Here is a 15,769-nt window from a genome sequence, read left to right as displayed (position 1 = left end):
TGAAGAAAATGCAACCCACTCCAGTATTCTTGTCTGGAGAACCCCATGAACAGAGAAGTCTGGTGTGCTACCATCCATGGGGTGGCAGAGTCAAATACAACTTAGTGACTGAAAAACAAAAATAGCAAAGTAAGAAATGCATAGAAAATAAAGCAAAAGAAAACTTATCAAAATGTATTTAAACATTTGCCTACTGTTGAGTATTTGGATGAATTGCGGCTTGTAGCTCTAAGCATAAAAGAAAATCTGTGTGGTAGGATTATGGGTAATATAGCATTTTTTCCCTTTATGCTTTTCAAGTTTTTGTAATTATCTTATTTTTAATTATCAAGTGAAATTGTTATATTAAAATTGTGAGTACTAGTGGTTCCTTTTTCATATGGTGTTTTAGCAAAGCATTGTACTTCACTACATTTATTGCAGCCTTATTATTATTATCTTTTTGGGTAGGAAATTCCGCCCCCCCCCCAATAGTAATTGGAATATAATGTTAAAAGGTACCTTCTGACTCTATAATCTGTGATTTCGTGATTTTTGTATAATACATATGTGTCATAAAAATGAATGTATGTTAGCATTAAGTTATGCTGTGTTTGTATAATATAAAACAACAAATGACATTCATTTAGCAGTTTTGCACAACAAATCAAGAAAGTTATTTTTAATTAAAAACAAGAAGAAAGACTAGTATCTCAGGGAGTTCATTGAGAAATCAACAATTTCATTCTGTGAATTTAGATGCTGTTACTTTGAAGCAATGCTTTAAATGATCTTAAAATTTTTCAGACACTTCTTAGGCAGGCATATAGTTTATATTTGTAAAATAAATTGGTTCTAAATAAAGAAGGCTGAGCCCTGAAAAACTGATGCTTTTGAACTGTGGTGTTGGAGAAGACTGTTAAGAATCCCTTGGATTGCAAGATCAAACTAGTCAATCTTAAAGGAAATCAACCCTGAATATTCACTGAAAGGACTGATGCTGAAGCTACAATACTTTGGCCACATAATGTGAAGAGCTGACTCATTAGAAAAGACCCTGATGCTGGGAAAGATTGAAGGCAGGAGGAGAAGGGGATGACAGAGGATGAGATGGCTGGATGGCATCACTGACTCAATGGACATGAGTCTGAGTCCGGGAGATGGTGATGGACAGGGGAGCCTGGTGTGCTGCAGTCCATGGGGTCGCAAAGAGTCGAACACGACTGAACAAATGAACAACAACAAAATAAAGAATCCGAATATTCCTTTATTCATAAAATTTGTGTTTCATTTAAAATGCATCTGCTCTTTTGAAGGAGATATTTCACAGACCAGGTGATTATTAGCTTTTAATCTGAATTCTCTTAGATTAAAAAATAACTGACTGACTACCTGAAATTAATCCATACCTAATTTTAGATCTATATTTATGGAATAATTAGGGCACTGACTTGCCAGGAGAGAAGGAGGTGAACTAATGAACTTCTAATGAACTAAAGACTCTTCCCTATTTTAGGTTTTTCAGAATTTAGAAGTTAAAAAATAACAGGAAAATAAAATTTTATCCTATGGACTTTGAGGGCTCCTGTGTTGATTAACTGTTTTGTTTAGAGTACATTTGTGTGTGTGTGTGTGTGTGTGTGTGTGTGTAAATAGATTTTCACTTTATCAACTAAATTTAATATTTGATTTTCCTAATGCTTGGAAAGGTGCTACAACTTTTCTTATAGGTTGTTATAGAGGAAGAATTCTTGAATGTATAAGCACTGAAGTTATTGCCAAGTTGAAGGAAATAAACTTGGTATATTTTCTGCAAATGAAGCAGGTTATTATCAGTTTCTTCAAAACTGCATGAAAGTTGTTACTGTGAAATATAAGAAAATTCTTGATATGAAATACTTTTGATAGAGTCCTTTTAAAAAACCAGGAAATAATGGGGAATTGAAGAGACTAATGGAATGTGTTATGTATGAAAACCACCTTTTCTTTCCATGAATTGCAGGTATTATATCGTAAACCAATGTTTATATAGTATATCCTCAGGGGAGGAGAGCTCAATGTGTTAGATTAATTTTTTAACAGCATTCTACTTGGTATTGTTAAATGTATTCTCTCTTTGAACTGTTGTGAATTTAACGGGCCATTCTAAATGTTGGCAGGAGATATTAGTATGGGAATTATAATGGAACATTCCAATCCATATCTTTTTAGTTAGAGAGTTGAAAATAGCTTTTATCTGCCTCCCCCAAATATGCTGCCCCAATATATACCTATGAGAAACTTAAACCTCTGGAGATGAGCAATTTTATTCTGCTCTGAGATATCCGGAAGATGACTTCTAGCCAAAACACACACTCAAAATAGAATCTTGTTAATAAAATAATTAACACCCACAGTTTACCTGAATTCTACCGAAATGTATAGTGTTTAAAAGGATCTTTAGTTATTTCAACAAATGTGGCAATGGCTGTTGTTTCACTTGTATTTACCCAGAGAGTATTATACACGATTGTGTGATCAAAGTCAGAAACTGGCTTTAGATCACCAGTAGACTTGAGATTTCTACTTGTGCCCTGCTCTATGGTATGTAAACTCACTAATTTCCACACACTATTTCAGAATTAGAAATACAGTTAACTGCATTTGATTTTTTTTTTTTTTTGTATTCAGGTGGTCTCAATTTAGAATATGAAAGATCCAGACATTCAAAATGGGAGCCATGCATAGAATATTTATTCATGTAACAAAGCATTCTTTGAATACCTTATTTTAAGTATATAACTAACTTCTAGACATCTAAACCAACATTATAGTTGCAAGACCTCTAAGACAAAGACTCCTGTCCTCAATAGCTTTCTAATGGAAACGGAGGTTGTTTTCATTGTGAAGCTCTCCGGGGCTCAGAGAGAAAAATCTATCCTTGTTATACACCTTTGTCCAAGATCTTGCCCTTGCCTCAGCTTTTTAGTTGCACAGACTTTGTCTTATTCTTTAATGCTAGTTAGAAGCTTTTCTTTTTATCATCTTTATTTTCGCAGTGATGTTATGTTTCTAGTGCACGATTTCCCTCCTATTACTGTACTTTTTTTTTTTTTCAGGCTGTGCCAAATAAGTTTAAAAATTTCTGCCTTGTCCTGTAGTTGTCCTCATTTCCCTTCATCACGTGTGGGCCTAATAGTGTTTTCTGGGTGAGAGTATCTCATCTTTCCTTTTACTTTCTTTTCCTCTGTATATTATAGAACCCAAATCTGTTTTCAAAACCAGGTCTATTTCCTCTGGTTCTCATGTTCTTTCCCCAAATAAGATTCTTTTTGGTTTTGTTTTGTTTGATTTTTGCAAAATATATTAATTCTGAGGACTTCTCAGCCTCTCACAACTATTTCCTTTCTAACTTAACTTTTATTTTTCTTGAGTAAATAATCACCTCATTTTTCATTCGCTTCATTATCTATGTAAAGAAAGAAAGTGAAGTCGCTCAGTTGTGTCTGACTCTTTGAGACCCCACAGTCTGTGGCCTACCAGGCCTCTCCATCCATGGGATTTTCCAGGCAAGAATACTGGATGGGTTGCCATTTCCTTCTCCAGGAGATCTTCCTGACCCAGGGACTGAACCCAGGTCTCCCGCATTATAGGCATACGCTTTACCGTCTGAGCCACCCGGGAAGTCCCACAATCCCTAGCTCTGGAGGCTGATGCCTTATCCATTAGGCCACTGGGTCACCACCCATTTTCTATATATTTATGTTTTCTTGTGCATTCAATCCAAAGTCATATGTCACCCATTTGTTTTTTTCCAAATGTTCAAATATATCAGAAAACTCATCAAATCTGGTTTTCCTAAAGCCCTCCTTCCTGAAATCCCCTCTCCCATTCTAAAAGTGACCAGTTGGTACTAACTCTGCCTCTCAGCTCTCATGCTGGGACAGTGGATAGCACTTGCCCTTACTCCTTGGACTCCATGTCTTCCTTTTCTTCATTTACTCCCTTGCTGTGTTATCTAACTGTTCTATTTATCCATTCCTGGATAATAAACCACATCAAAGCTCACTGTCCTCAGTGTATGCTCACCACCATTCAGTGGGTTAATGCAGTCTTCCGCTCCACTTGGTAGTGATGGGGGAACAGGGGTGTCTGCAGTCATTCTAGGGCTTGATTGTTCTGCAATGTGTAGGTGCCTCATGCACACGGTTGGCAATCTATGCTGCCAGTTGGCTGGGGGCTCAGCTTGGGCAGTCAATCAGAGTGCCTGTGCATGGCTCCTCTGTGTGGCTTGGGATTTTCATAGCATAGTAGCTGGCTTCTCTGAGGAAGCATTCCAAGAACGAGTTTTTCCAGATGCCCAGAGAGAATCCTCAAGTCTTATATCTAGCTTTGGAAGTCCTAGAACTTCATTTTTGCTGCATTCTGTTGTTCAAAGAAGCCACTAAGGCAAGCTCAGAAGCCAGGGAGAGGAGTTAGACATCTTCTGTTGATGTGAGGAACAGCATGTGTGTAGAGAGGGGGCGGTCCCATTGGCAGCCGTCTTTGAAGTTTGCTAACATGATGGGTTAACTGATGCTCCTGTCATAAACCCCAGCATTTCAGTGACTTGAATCAGTTCAGTTCCGATGCTCAGTCGTGTCCAACTCTTTGCGACCCCGTGAACTGCAGCACTCCAGACCTCCCTGTCCATCACCAACTCCCGGAGTTTACTCAAACTCATGTCCATTGAGTTGGTGATGCCATCCAACCATCTCATCCTCTGTCCCCTTCTTCTCCTGTCCTCAATCTTTCCCAGCATCAGGGTCTTTTCCAATGAGTCAGCTCTTTGCATCAGGTGGCCAAAGTATTGGAGTTTCAGCTTCAACATCAGTCCTTCCAATGAATACTCAGGACTGATTTCCTTTAGGATGGACTGGTTGGATCTCCTTGCAGTCCAAGGGACTCTCAAGAGTCTTCTCCAACACCGCAGTTCAAAAGCATCAATTCTTCGGCGACTTGAATCAATGCCACGTTATTTCTGACTCACATATCGCTTCTCTTCCCTTCCATCTCATAGCTCCACATTCCCTTAGAGAATTAGAGTCCTATGCTGTAATCTAACCTAGTTTTTCATTCACTTTTCTCTGCACTTGGTAGAGACTCATGTGCTTCATGTATAGGAAAGCTTCCTGCGTTATTTCTTGTAAGTTTTTCTGTTCTATTCCCTCCGCACTTTCCCCCCTTATTGTTTCCTTCCTCATTCCAATTAGGTATTGGCGATCTTGAGTTGATTATCTAATTTTCTTATCTTCCTTCCTTCTGCTTCTTTTATATATACTTTCTGGGGGATTGCCCCAATATTATCTTTGAACACTTTTATTAAATCAAAAATTGGGGTCTGTCAAATTCAAAAAATAATTTTTCTTGTGTTTTGGATTTTATCTTTCTAGAGCATCTTGTTCTTGTCCATAGGATGCATCTTCTCTTATCTTTCTGATGATATTGTCATGCTTCTTAAAAAATATTAAAAAAAAAATTCTTGCTGCTTCTGTGTCTTCAAGATTCCTAGTATCATTTCTTTGGTCTCAATCTTTTTCATTAGAAATTATGTGTCCATATCTAGTGATTTCCCCCTTTGCCCCCCCTTCCCCCCATTAAGAATTAAAGCATTAAAAATTGAATGGTGAAAAGTCCAAGCTGACCTCCTGAGCGGGCATAATACCCTCTGATGAGCTTCCCTATAAGGAAGTTTGACAGGAAGCTGTTCCTTCTGGCCTAGAGGCAGTTCTTGGGAGTTTTTTCTCAGGGGACATTCAGTCTCCTCGACACAGTAATCTCCATAGGGGTGTGCACATGCCAGCTGCTGGTGGTTTAGGTGCAGGAAAGGACAGGGGGCTAAGGTGGTGGCTACCTCTTATTGCTTCTAATTTCAGCCCTTGTGCTTCATTCTTGCCTTCACTCTGTTGTCTCCAAATACAGAGTTTTTCATGGTTTAATTTCCTTGGAAGATGCACTTCCAACCTCCTCATGGGGGGTGGGTGGCCATTGTCTGGATGCTCAGAAGTGAGAAGAGTGACTTGGGGCTTGACCAGGGATCTTTAAGGTGATCCCTATGATTACATCCGGTTGCTTCACCCTGGCCTATGGCGGTACGGGCGCTTCCAATGCTCTTGTTAGCGTGTTGTTTTTTTTCTTTCCCTTGCAGTATTAGCTACTTTCTTCACTCTGTTTTTTTGTTTTTTGGTTGTTGTTGTTCTTTAACTGGGATAAAGTTGCTTTACACTGTTGTGTTAGTTTCTGCTGTACAGTGGAGTGCATCAGCTATAGGTATGCGTACATCCCTTCCCTCTTGCATCTCCATCCCACCACCCACCCATCGCATCTAGGTCACCTTAGAACACCGAACCGAGCTCCCTGTGCTCAGCTCGGCAGGTCCCCACTAGGTATCTTTCCACACACACCAGTGTATATGTGTCAAGTCCAATCCCCCAATTCACCCCCCTCCCCCACCCATGTCCAGTTATCACACCTCTACCTGCTCCGCACCTCCCAGTTCGGTGAACTATTTTATCTGTTGACATCTTCTTTCCTATTCAGTTTGCCCCTATAATTCTGTAGCTTTTTCAGGCCTTTATCTTTATTTAGCAGGGTTCTGAGAGGGACAACAAGGAGAGTGATCCCATTGCCTGCAGGGTTTTATAACAACAAGGGAGACCCACCCTTAGTTCCTATGGTTGTCTTTTTGCATTAAAATGACAGTCCTAGGTTTTTTCCCCCCGAAGCACTTAAGCCTAAACTAGGCGTGCCTTCTAACACATCTATACTGTGTCCTGGGAGCAACCTTCTCCCATTTGTATTAAATTTTAAACTTGCTTTTTTCCTAAAAACAATGCAGAATTGCAGATGTATTCATGGTTAGGAATGGAAAATCAGATTATGGACAGTAGGGCTTTATGTGACTTGGTCTTATACAGACTAGTAATGTGGGTGTGTGTGTTTGTTCAGTCATGTTTGACTCTTTGCAGCCCCCTGGACTGTAGCCCTCCAGGCTCCTCTGTCCATGGAATTTTCCAGGCAAGAATACTGGAACAGGTTCTACACCAGGGGATCTTCCTGACCCAGGAATCGGATCCACTGGCAAGCGGATTCTTTACCAAGAGTGCCGCCTGGGAAGCCCATATACTGTAATGGGGAAAGCAAAAATTTTGGAGTTATAAGCATTGTCCATCTCAGTTTTGCCACTATTACTGTGTGACTTAAGGAAATTTGCTCAACCTTTCTGAACCTCAGTTTCCTTATCTACAAGGTATTAATAACACCTAACACCTAGCAAAGATCTATTGAGAATTTAAGGAAATGATGGTAGAAAGTGAGCTTGTGATGATGCTTAATAACTTGTAGCTGTTTTTACTCTGACTAAAGTCTTGCCCAGACTTCCAATAAATAGAAGTTTCTGGAGCTACTGACAAATATTCTTTCTCAGTCCCAAACAACAGAACACCAGCAGACAATGCCTATTTAAAGAAAAGCCTTATTTAAATACTTGAGAAAAGCTGTCTCCTTATCTTCCCCATAAATCTTCTTCTTTGCTTCTCATAATACAGAAATGAGTTCCAGGCCTGGAGACAGCAGTATCAGGGAAATATTTTATGGTGTTATTGCACTTTGGATCCAAACATGCCCCGAGGATTTTATAAGCAAAAATGAAATTTCTTCCCATCCCTGTGGCATAAGCATTTCATTACTAAATTTATAGACAGATAAACAGTGACTCACAAAAATGAAAACTTTCTCCCCAACCTTGGCTATGACTAATGGACTTTGGCAGGAAATAGCTGTCCATGTACCTCCAAGCATCTCAAATTCAATTTCTGCAATCTGAATCTCCTACCTGGTACCCCAAGGGATTGTGTGGAAGGTGAGACTGAAGAGTCTTCTCATTGAGATACCAGATGTTATGCTGGGACTGGAGTCTGGGGAAGGAAAGACAGGGGCTGGAGGGAGTGTCACAGAAATGTGAAGTTGCAAAGACTGTTGTTTACTGGAGTACAAAGGTATAAGGGTAAATGGGGAAGAGTGTATCTCATAGAAAGAGAGGACCTCCAGAGACTTGATTCTTCTGATTCCTAGCTGTGATCTGGTCATGCCATTGAATTTAACAAGTGTTAATTGCCTACTTGGGCGTCCTAGGTGGCTCAGTGGTAGAGAATCCACCTGCCAATTTAGGAGACATGTGTTCGATCCCTTGGTGAGGAAGATCCCTGGAGAAGGAAATGGTAAAACACTCCAGTATTCTTTCCTGGGAAATCCCATGGACAGAGGAGCTGCAGGCTTTAGTCCATGGAGTGGTAGAGAGCCGGATACGACTTAGTGGCTAAACAACAACAGTTGTCTACTTACCGTGTGCCAGTTACACTCAAAGCCAGCACTGTATTGATTTTTTCCTCTCTATCCAGAAAAGAAATCCCAGTTCTTTGAACATTTCTTGATAGTTTTATTATGTAAGTAGATACAATTCTTTGAGATGAGTTAGTCTCTGCTAATGAAAAATTTGATTGAATTCAGTAAATATAGATTAATCATTATATATGTGAAGTTTCAATGGGCAGGATCAGTGAGAGTTTCAGAGATGAATAAAGACCCAATTCATGCTCTCCTCTCGTCCTCCCCAAAGCCCACACTCCAAGCAAGAAGGTAGACATCAACAGAATGAGCTTGAATAGAAGCTGTGTGACGATGCGTGCTCTCCAAGAGATTTATAAGACTCGAGAGTAGAGAGATGAAGAAGAGCTTTAGAAGGACCAGGGAACGTCTCGCAACAGAGCAATAAAGGAACAGATAGAATTTTGATGAAAGGAAGAGAGAAGAAAAGATGTTCTAGGTGGAGGGATTAGCCTAAGGAAAAGGCATGGAGGCATGACAGGATATGAGCATTTGGGGGAATAATGCATAAACTATAAAGTGTCTGGCAGAAGAATGACAAGAGATGACTGAAGAGGACCACTTATTCTTTGAATGTTTTACTATTCCCACCTTCAAAAAGAGGGAAAATAAAAACATTTACATCAAGATCTCTTCACATTTTACAGCTTCATGATTTTGATAACTAGAAGTAGGTCAGCTTAAAAACTGTCTATTGAAGAATTGGAGCAAAGCCAATCAGAAACCCTGAGAGAAGACCATCACTTAATGAGACATAGAAGAATCTCTGACTGAGGGAAACCTTACTCTATTTTATAATTTTATTTAAAAATTCAAAGGGAAGGACACTAATTTTCCCAGCTTGTATCAGGTGTCATTGTTTCTCTAGACCAAGGATTGTTGGCATGGAATATGGGATTTCTAACAAGAAAGTTGCTTAAATTTGAACCCTTGTTAATGGTGTTTATGATTCCCTGGTGGCTCAGACGGTAAAGAGTCCGCCTGCAATGCAGGAGACCCAGGTTTGATCCCTGGATTGGGAAGATCCCCTGGAGAAGGAAATGGTAACCCACTCCAGTGTTCTTGCCCGGAGAATCCCATGGACAGAGGAGCCTAGTGGGCTACAGTCCATGGGGGTCACAAAGGGTCGGACACGACTAAGTGACTTCACTTTCACTTTTCACTTTATTGTGTGGACACAAAGCAAACCCTGGAGAAAAGGGTGGAAAAGTGGGATGCTTTTCAGGTCAGAAAAATGTATATTATGTATCAATATTATGGTAACATGCCCTAAATTTCATGGCTATAATTTGAATGCCAAGCCTTGTGATAGTTCCACTGGATCCTTCTGCTTCTTAAATGAGATAATGTAAAACGTAAAATTAGATAATGTAAAATGTAAATCTATTAGTTTTATAGTTGTTTACAGTAGGAGGGCTAGTCCAGTGTCAGTTACTCCGTCGTTGTCAGAAGGGATATTTATTCATAAACTTCATAGATCACACATACATTTAAGTGGCTGCCAAGTAGAAACCTGGAATTGAAAAATCAGACAATCAGATAATGTTAAATGTAAAATTTAGGAATTTATAAAACATTTCAGATACTAGAGGTAGAATAATGCTATTTCTGAAGTATGGACTTTCTGAAATCTCAGTTGAATGCCTGGAATTTTCAACAAGCTTTATCCACTCTGATCAACATGGACTCCGATGTCTCTCAGAACTATTCTTGTGGAATGCTACCCTTATACATGTACAGCTTACTATTCAGCCAAAGACTTAAAGTTGGCTGTTCAGTCACGTCCACCTCTTTGTGACCCCATTGTCCTGTATCCCACTGGATTCCTCTGTCCAGGGAATTCTCCAGGCAAGAAAGAATACTGGAGTGGGTTGCCATTTCCTTCTCCAAGGGATCTTCCCAACCCGGGGACTGAACCTGGGTCTCCTGCATTGCAGATTGTTTACTGTCTGAGCCACCAGGGAAGCCCCAGAACTTAAGGGGCCCCCAAACCCAGGTTTAAAGTTCTCTTTCTCTATGCAAACTCCCTCCTCTATGCTACCCTCACCTGCAAATTCTGGTCAACTCATTCATCCCCAAACCTGATTTCTGCCTCCTCAGCTCAGCCAGACTGTATTCTGTCTTTCTGTGCTACAACCTGAGAAGTGTTTCCAGGCAGAAAACCAAGGCAATCAGGAGGCTCAGTCTATGCTTTGATCATCCGTTATTGCTTCTCAGCTCCAGACCCGTTCCCTTGATGCTGGGGCCCCCACTGCACAACTCCTCTATTCCCTTCTCTCGAGGATCACAGTCGACTGCTATCTGTTGTTTCATGTCTAAAGAGGGTCACTTACTATGTTTCCCCCAGTTTTATAGCTGTTTACAGTAGGAGAACTAGTCCAGTGTCAGTCATTCCGTCGTTGTCAGAAGGGATGTTTCTTCATAAACTTCATAGATCACACATACATTTAGGTGGCTGCCAAGTAGAAACCTGGAATTGGAAAATCAGACTCTCCTGGTTCATTTTTGTTTCTTTCAGTTATGATGAAATGGTGGCTGACCCAGAGATATCCAGGCAGTCTCTCTCTGGAAGTTAAAAGTTGATTCATCTCATAATACCAATTATCCATGTACCTTAGACTTAGGCTTTAAGATGGAGATAATTGGTGGGGCTAGCCTAAGACATTCTGAAATGATATAGCGCCAACAAGGGATGTATTGATATAGGATCCTTCATTAGTGCCTCACTTTATTAGTCACATGGGTAAATGATGTCATACTCACAGAATGTAAACAGAATGGCAAAAGCATAGCCACACTATATAAAGAAAGTTTTAAGGGACTAAATATGTGACATGAGAAACACTTTTAATTTTTGAAGGGCTGTCACGTGGAAAAAAAATAGAATTCGTTCTAGGTGAGCCAGGTGTTAGGAGCAGGATCAATGGGTGTTACAGGAAGAAATCATTTGTTGAACTGAAAAAAGAACTTTCTATCAACCAGGGTTCTCCAAAGATAGAAGGAGCTGTCACTGGAGAGAGTGACTTTATGTCCGTGGAAGTGTATTAGTTTTCTCCTGCAGCCAAATGCTCACAAATTGCCACAACTTTAACAGCTCAAAACAATATCCAGTTTTATCTCAGTTATGTTGGTGAAAATTCTAGGTAGGCTTAGAAGAGTACTCTGCTTGCTGCTGCTGCTGCTGCTAAGTCGCTTCAGTTGTGTCCGACTCTCTGCGACCCCAGAGATGGCAGCCCACCAGGCTTCCCCGTCCCTGGGATTCTTAAGTCAAGAACACTGGAGTGGGTTGCCATTTCCTTCTCCAATGTATGAAAGTGAAAAGTGAAAGTGAAGTCGCTCAGTTGTGTCCAACTCCTAGCAACCCCATGGACTGCAGCCCACCAGGCTCCTCTGTCCAAGGGATTTTTCAGGCAAAAGTACTGAAATGGGGTGCCATTGCCTTCTCCGTCACAGCCAGTATAGTATCTGGTTTACAGAAAAAAAGAACCCAAGACTGAGAGATACTGATTCTGTAGTAAAGTACAGAAATGCTCTTGGTGATACTTCTCTGTCCTAATGCAGGCTGCCTCTCCCTGTAAACCTTTGTTTATTCCACATTACATATGTGATATGAGGGTTTTATCCCCAGCACATTGAATTCTGGTTTTCCCACAAAGCTGTCCCCAGAAGAAAAAGACTCTCTAGTGAGTAAAGATACACAATGACTATTTGCTAAACTACACTAGCCCCTCCCCAAGCAGGGCCACCCTCTGCCTGCACGCCCTGTAAGTCAGTGATTCCATTAATGAGATCTCATTGTTCCCAGTGGGATCCAATGTTTGCCAAGTACTGGCACTGTCAACTTCCTTAATCTGGAATCCCTACTGCTAGAACCATCTTCTATCATCTGTATCATCATCATATAGTACCTACTAGGTGCCAGGTACAGTTTTAAGGCTTCACAAACGTTAACGCGGTTGATTTTCACAACAGTCCTGTAAGGCTGATGCTACTATACCCATTTTACAGATGAGGAAACTGAGATTCAGTGAAGTTAAACAGCCTGCCCTTGCCATTCAGTCATTAAGTGATGATCTGGGGTCTGACTCAAACTTCATGGTTAGTTTCCTAGAACTCAGAGCAATCTTTGGCTCTTATTTAACCTTCTTTCTGATCATAACCGAATTAAAACCACCACAGCTTTATTTATAATTGGAATTACCATTAAGCAGGGTCTTCTCCACTCTGAAAGAAAGTGAAAGTGAAAGTCGTTCAGCTGTATCTGCCTCTTTGTGACCCCACGGACTGTATGGAGCCTGCCAGGCTCCTCTGTCCATGGGAATTCTCCAGGCCAGAATACTAGAGTGGGTAGCCGTTCTCTTCTCCAGGGAATCTTCCCAACCCAGGGATCGAACCCAGGTCTCCCACATTGCAGGTGGCTTCTTTACAGTCTGAGCCTCCAGGGAAGTCCACTCTTCTCCACTCTGGGTTGGTATAGTTGTTTTGCGTTTACATGCATGACTTCCTATTTACAGTGGCGCCTTTCTTATCCTTGGGGGATATGTTCTCAGACCCCCAGTGGATGCCTGAAACTGTGCATCGTACCAAACCCTATATATGCTATTTTTTTTCTATACGAATATACAGTGATAAAGTTTAATTTATAAATTTGGCACAGTAAGATTAACAATAACTACTAATAAGATCAACAATTATAACAATACATTGTAAGAAAGCTTATATAAATGCAGTCTTTCTCAAAATATCTCACTGTACAAATTTAAAGCCTCCCCCATGTTAATTAAATACCACACGCTGTGCTGTGGCTATAACTTTTGCAGTCCAAGGAGCAACAGCAAAACTAGCACAAACATTCTTTTTCTTCTTTACAGCATCTCAGATAGATTCGTTTTTACTGTAGATGTTACCAATATCAATAAGTTGAGAACTTTCACCTATGCGTTAAAGATATCACTTTACAGTTTCTCTTTGGCACATGTAAATTGCCAGCATCACCACTCCAGTGCATTGGGGTCAGTATTAAGTAAAATAAGGATGGCTTGAACACAAGCCCTGTAGTATCACAGCTGATTTGAAAACTGAGATGGCTACTAAGTGGCTAATAGGTGGATATCCTAGACAGAAAGATGATTCACATTCGGGCAGGAAGCAGTGTATTGTTGTTATTCAGAATGGTGCACAATTTAAAGCTTTTGAACTGCTTATTTCTGGAATTTTCCATTTAACATTTTCATACTGTGGTTGACTGTGTGTAACTGAAATTGCAGAAGGCAAAACTGCAGATAAGGGGAGACTACCACATACCCAAGACATTTTATATTGTTAAATTTGGTCCAATGGTCTGTCCCACTGTTTTTCTTTGATTGTTTCTGTCAATTAAAGTTCTAGATATCATTTTGGCTTTGCATCACTTATAAATTAAATAATTTACTAATTTACAGATTCCTTGGGCTACTATCACAAGACCCTGAGCAGAAAGGATATAAAATTAGACCTTAAACACTTAAGTAGTGATGGAAAACCAGGAGAAATACAAGTTCAGTACTCTGCTTAGCGTCTCACAAATCTGGTAATCAAGATGTTGGCTAGCCTGGGAGATAATCTGCTTTAGCTTCATCCACATTGTTGACAAAATTAATTCTTTGAGGATGTAGAACTGAAGTCTTCATTCCTTGCTGACTCTTAGCTAGGGGTCATTTTTAGCATCTAGAAGCCACCTGGATTCCTTGGCATTTTGTCCACTGCATTTTCAAAGCCACCAGTGGAGTAGTGAGTCCTTCTTGTGCTTCAAATCCCTCTGACTCCTCCTTTTGCTACCAGTTGAGAAAGCTTTTAAGGGCTCATGTGATTAGATTCAGTCCATTCAGACAACTTCTCCTTTTAAGGTTAACCGTGTCTTATGACACCATCAAGGGACCAGTGTTTTCTTACATTTACAGGGTTCAGGGACTAAGGGCTATGGAATATGGGAGGCTATTTTTAGAATTCTGTCTACCATAGGAGATATCCCCACAGAGAATGGATGACTACTTAACAGGGATGTCATTCAAGCTACTCAAACATAGAATGTGTCCTTTTCAGTCCTGAGATTTTATGAGTATTTTATTTAAATAGGATGCATAATAAAACATTTAGTAAAGCAGGGACTGAAACAGAGGGCATGTTTACCCAGAGTATGTGTGCATGTTAAGTCGCTAAGTTGTGTCCCACTCTTGCGATGCTGTGTACTGCAGTCTGCCAGGCTTCTTTGTCCATGGGATTTTCCAGGCAAGAATACTAGAACTGGTTGCCATTTCCTACTCCAGGAGACCTTCCCAACTCAAAGATGGAACCTGTGTCTCTTGGGTCTCCTACATTGGCAGGCAGATTCTTTACCACTTGCACCAGCTGGGTGACCCAGAGTAGAAAATTTCATTGCTCTTCTAATATTGAGTAATAAACTTGCACTGTGGCAAGTATTCTTGGTTACAATGATAAGCCTACCATATTTCTCTTGTTTCCCGCCGATAGAGTCATTCCCTCTGGCCACACCCCATAACTGCTCCTTCTACCCGACACCACAGTAGTCTGCCACAAACCTCATCTACCTTTCTATGCAACTGAACTGAGGATGCTTATAGACACTAAAACTTACATTCACTCATTGATATTTTTTTGAAATCCTATGTGACAAATTCCTTCCTAAATAATTCAAGGGTTTCAGAGACATGAAGACATAACATCTGTTCCTAAGGAGTAAACCGTGTATTAGAGGAAACAAGTTGTGCACAAATAACTGTTATTTAAGACCAAATGTGATATTTTTATAAATCAGTTGTGGGCTAGCATGGACAAAATGATGTGGAAATTTGAAAAAGGGAGGAATCCTCCTTTTGTCCTGGGGGAATCTTGAGAAATATTCTGGGGTTGAGTTGGCTTTTGATCTGGGTCTTGAAAGATAGAAAGGGCTTGGGCATGTAGGAAGGGGGAATTGACATTTCCGACAGAGGGAGCTGTGGGGGCAAAGCTGGAGAAATAGGCTGGAGTCATTTTGTAAGGTCTTGATATGGAGTTTAATTTGATTCAATAGACCACAAGGAACATTCTGCTAAAGGCATATAACAATGCACCTGCCTCCTCCCAAAAAACTTAACAGAAACAAAGCAATTCAGATATTCACAAAGAACTCATGCCCAGGATTATAATGGCACTAAGTAAACTTTAACAAGAAGCAATAAACTAAAAATATTCCTGGGGAAGAAAGAACACCTCGCTTTATCTCGTTTGTTCATTTTCCTTTGCCTTTGATTCTCATTGTTCCTATTTTGTAGTTTGAAGCTTCTTTCTGTGTTTGTCAATGAAGTCTGTGCAAAGCGTTGAAAGCCCTGGATCCACTTTAAATTCTACT

The sequence above is a fragment of the Capricornis sumatraensis genome, chromosome 1 (assembly GCF_032405125.1).
Source record: "Capricornis sumatraensis isolate serow.1 chromosome 1, serow.2, whole genome shotgun sequence".
In the NCBI taxonomy this organism is placed as follows: Eukaryota; Metazoa; Chordata; class Mammalia; order Artiodactyla; family Bovidae; genus Capricornis; species Capricornis sumatraensis.
Note: the sequence above shows the minus strand (reverse complement) of the source record.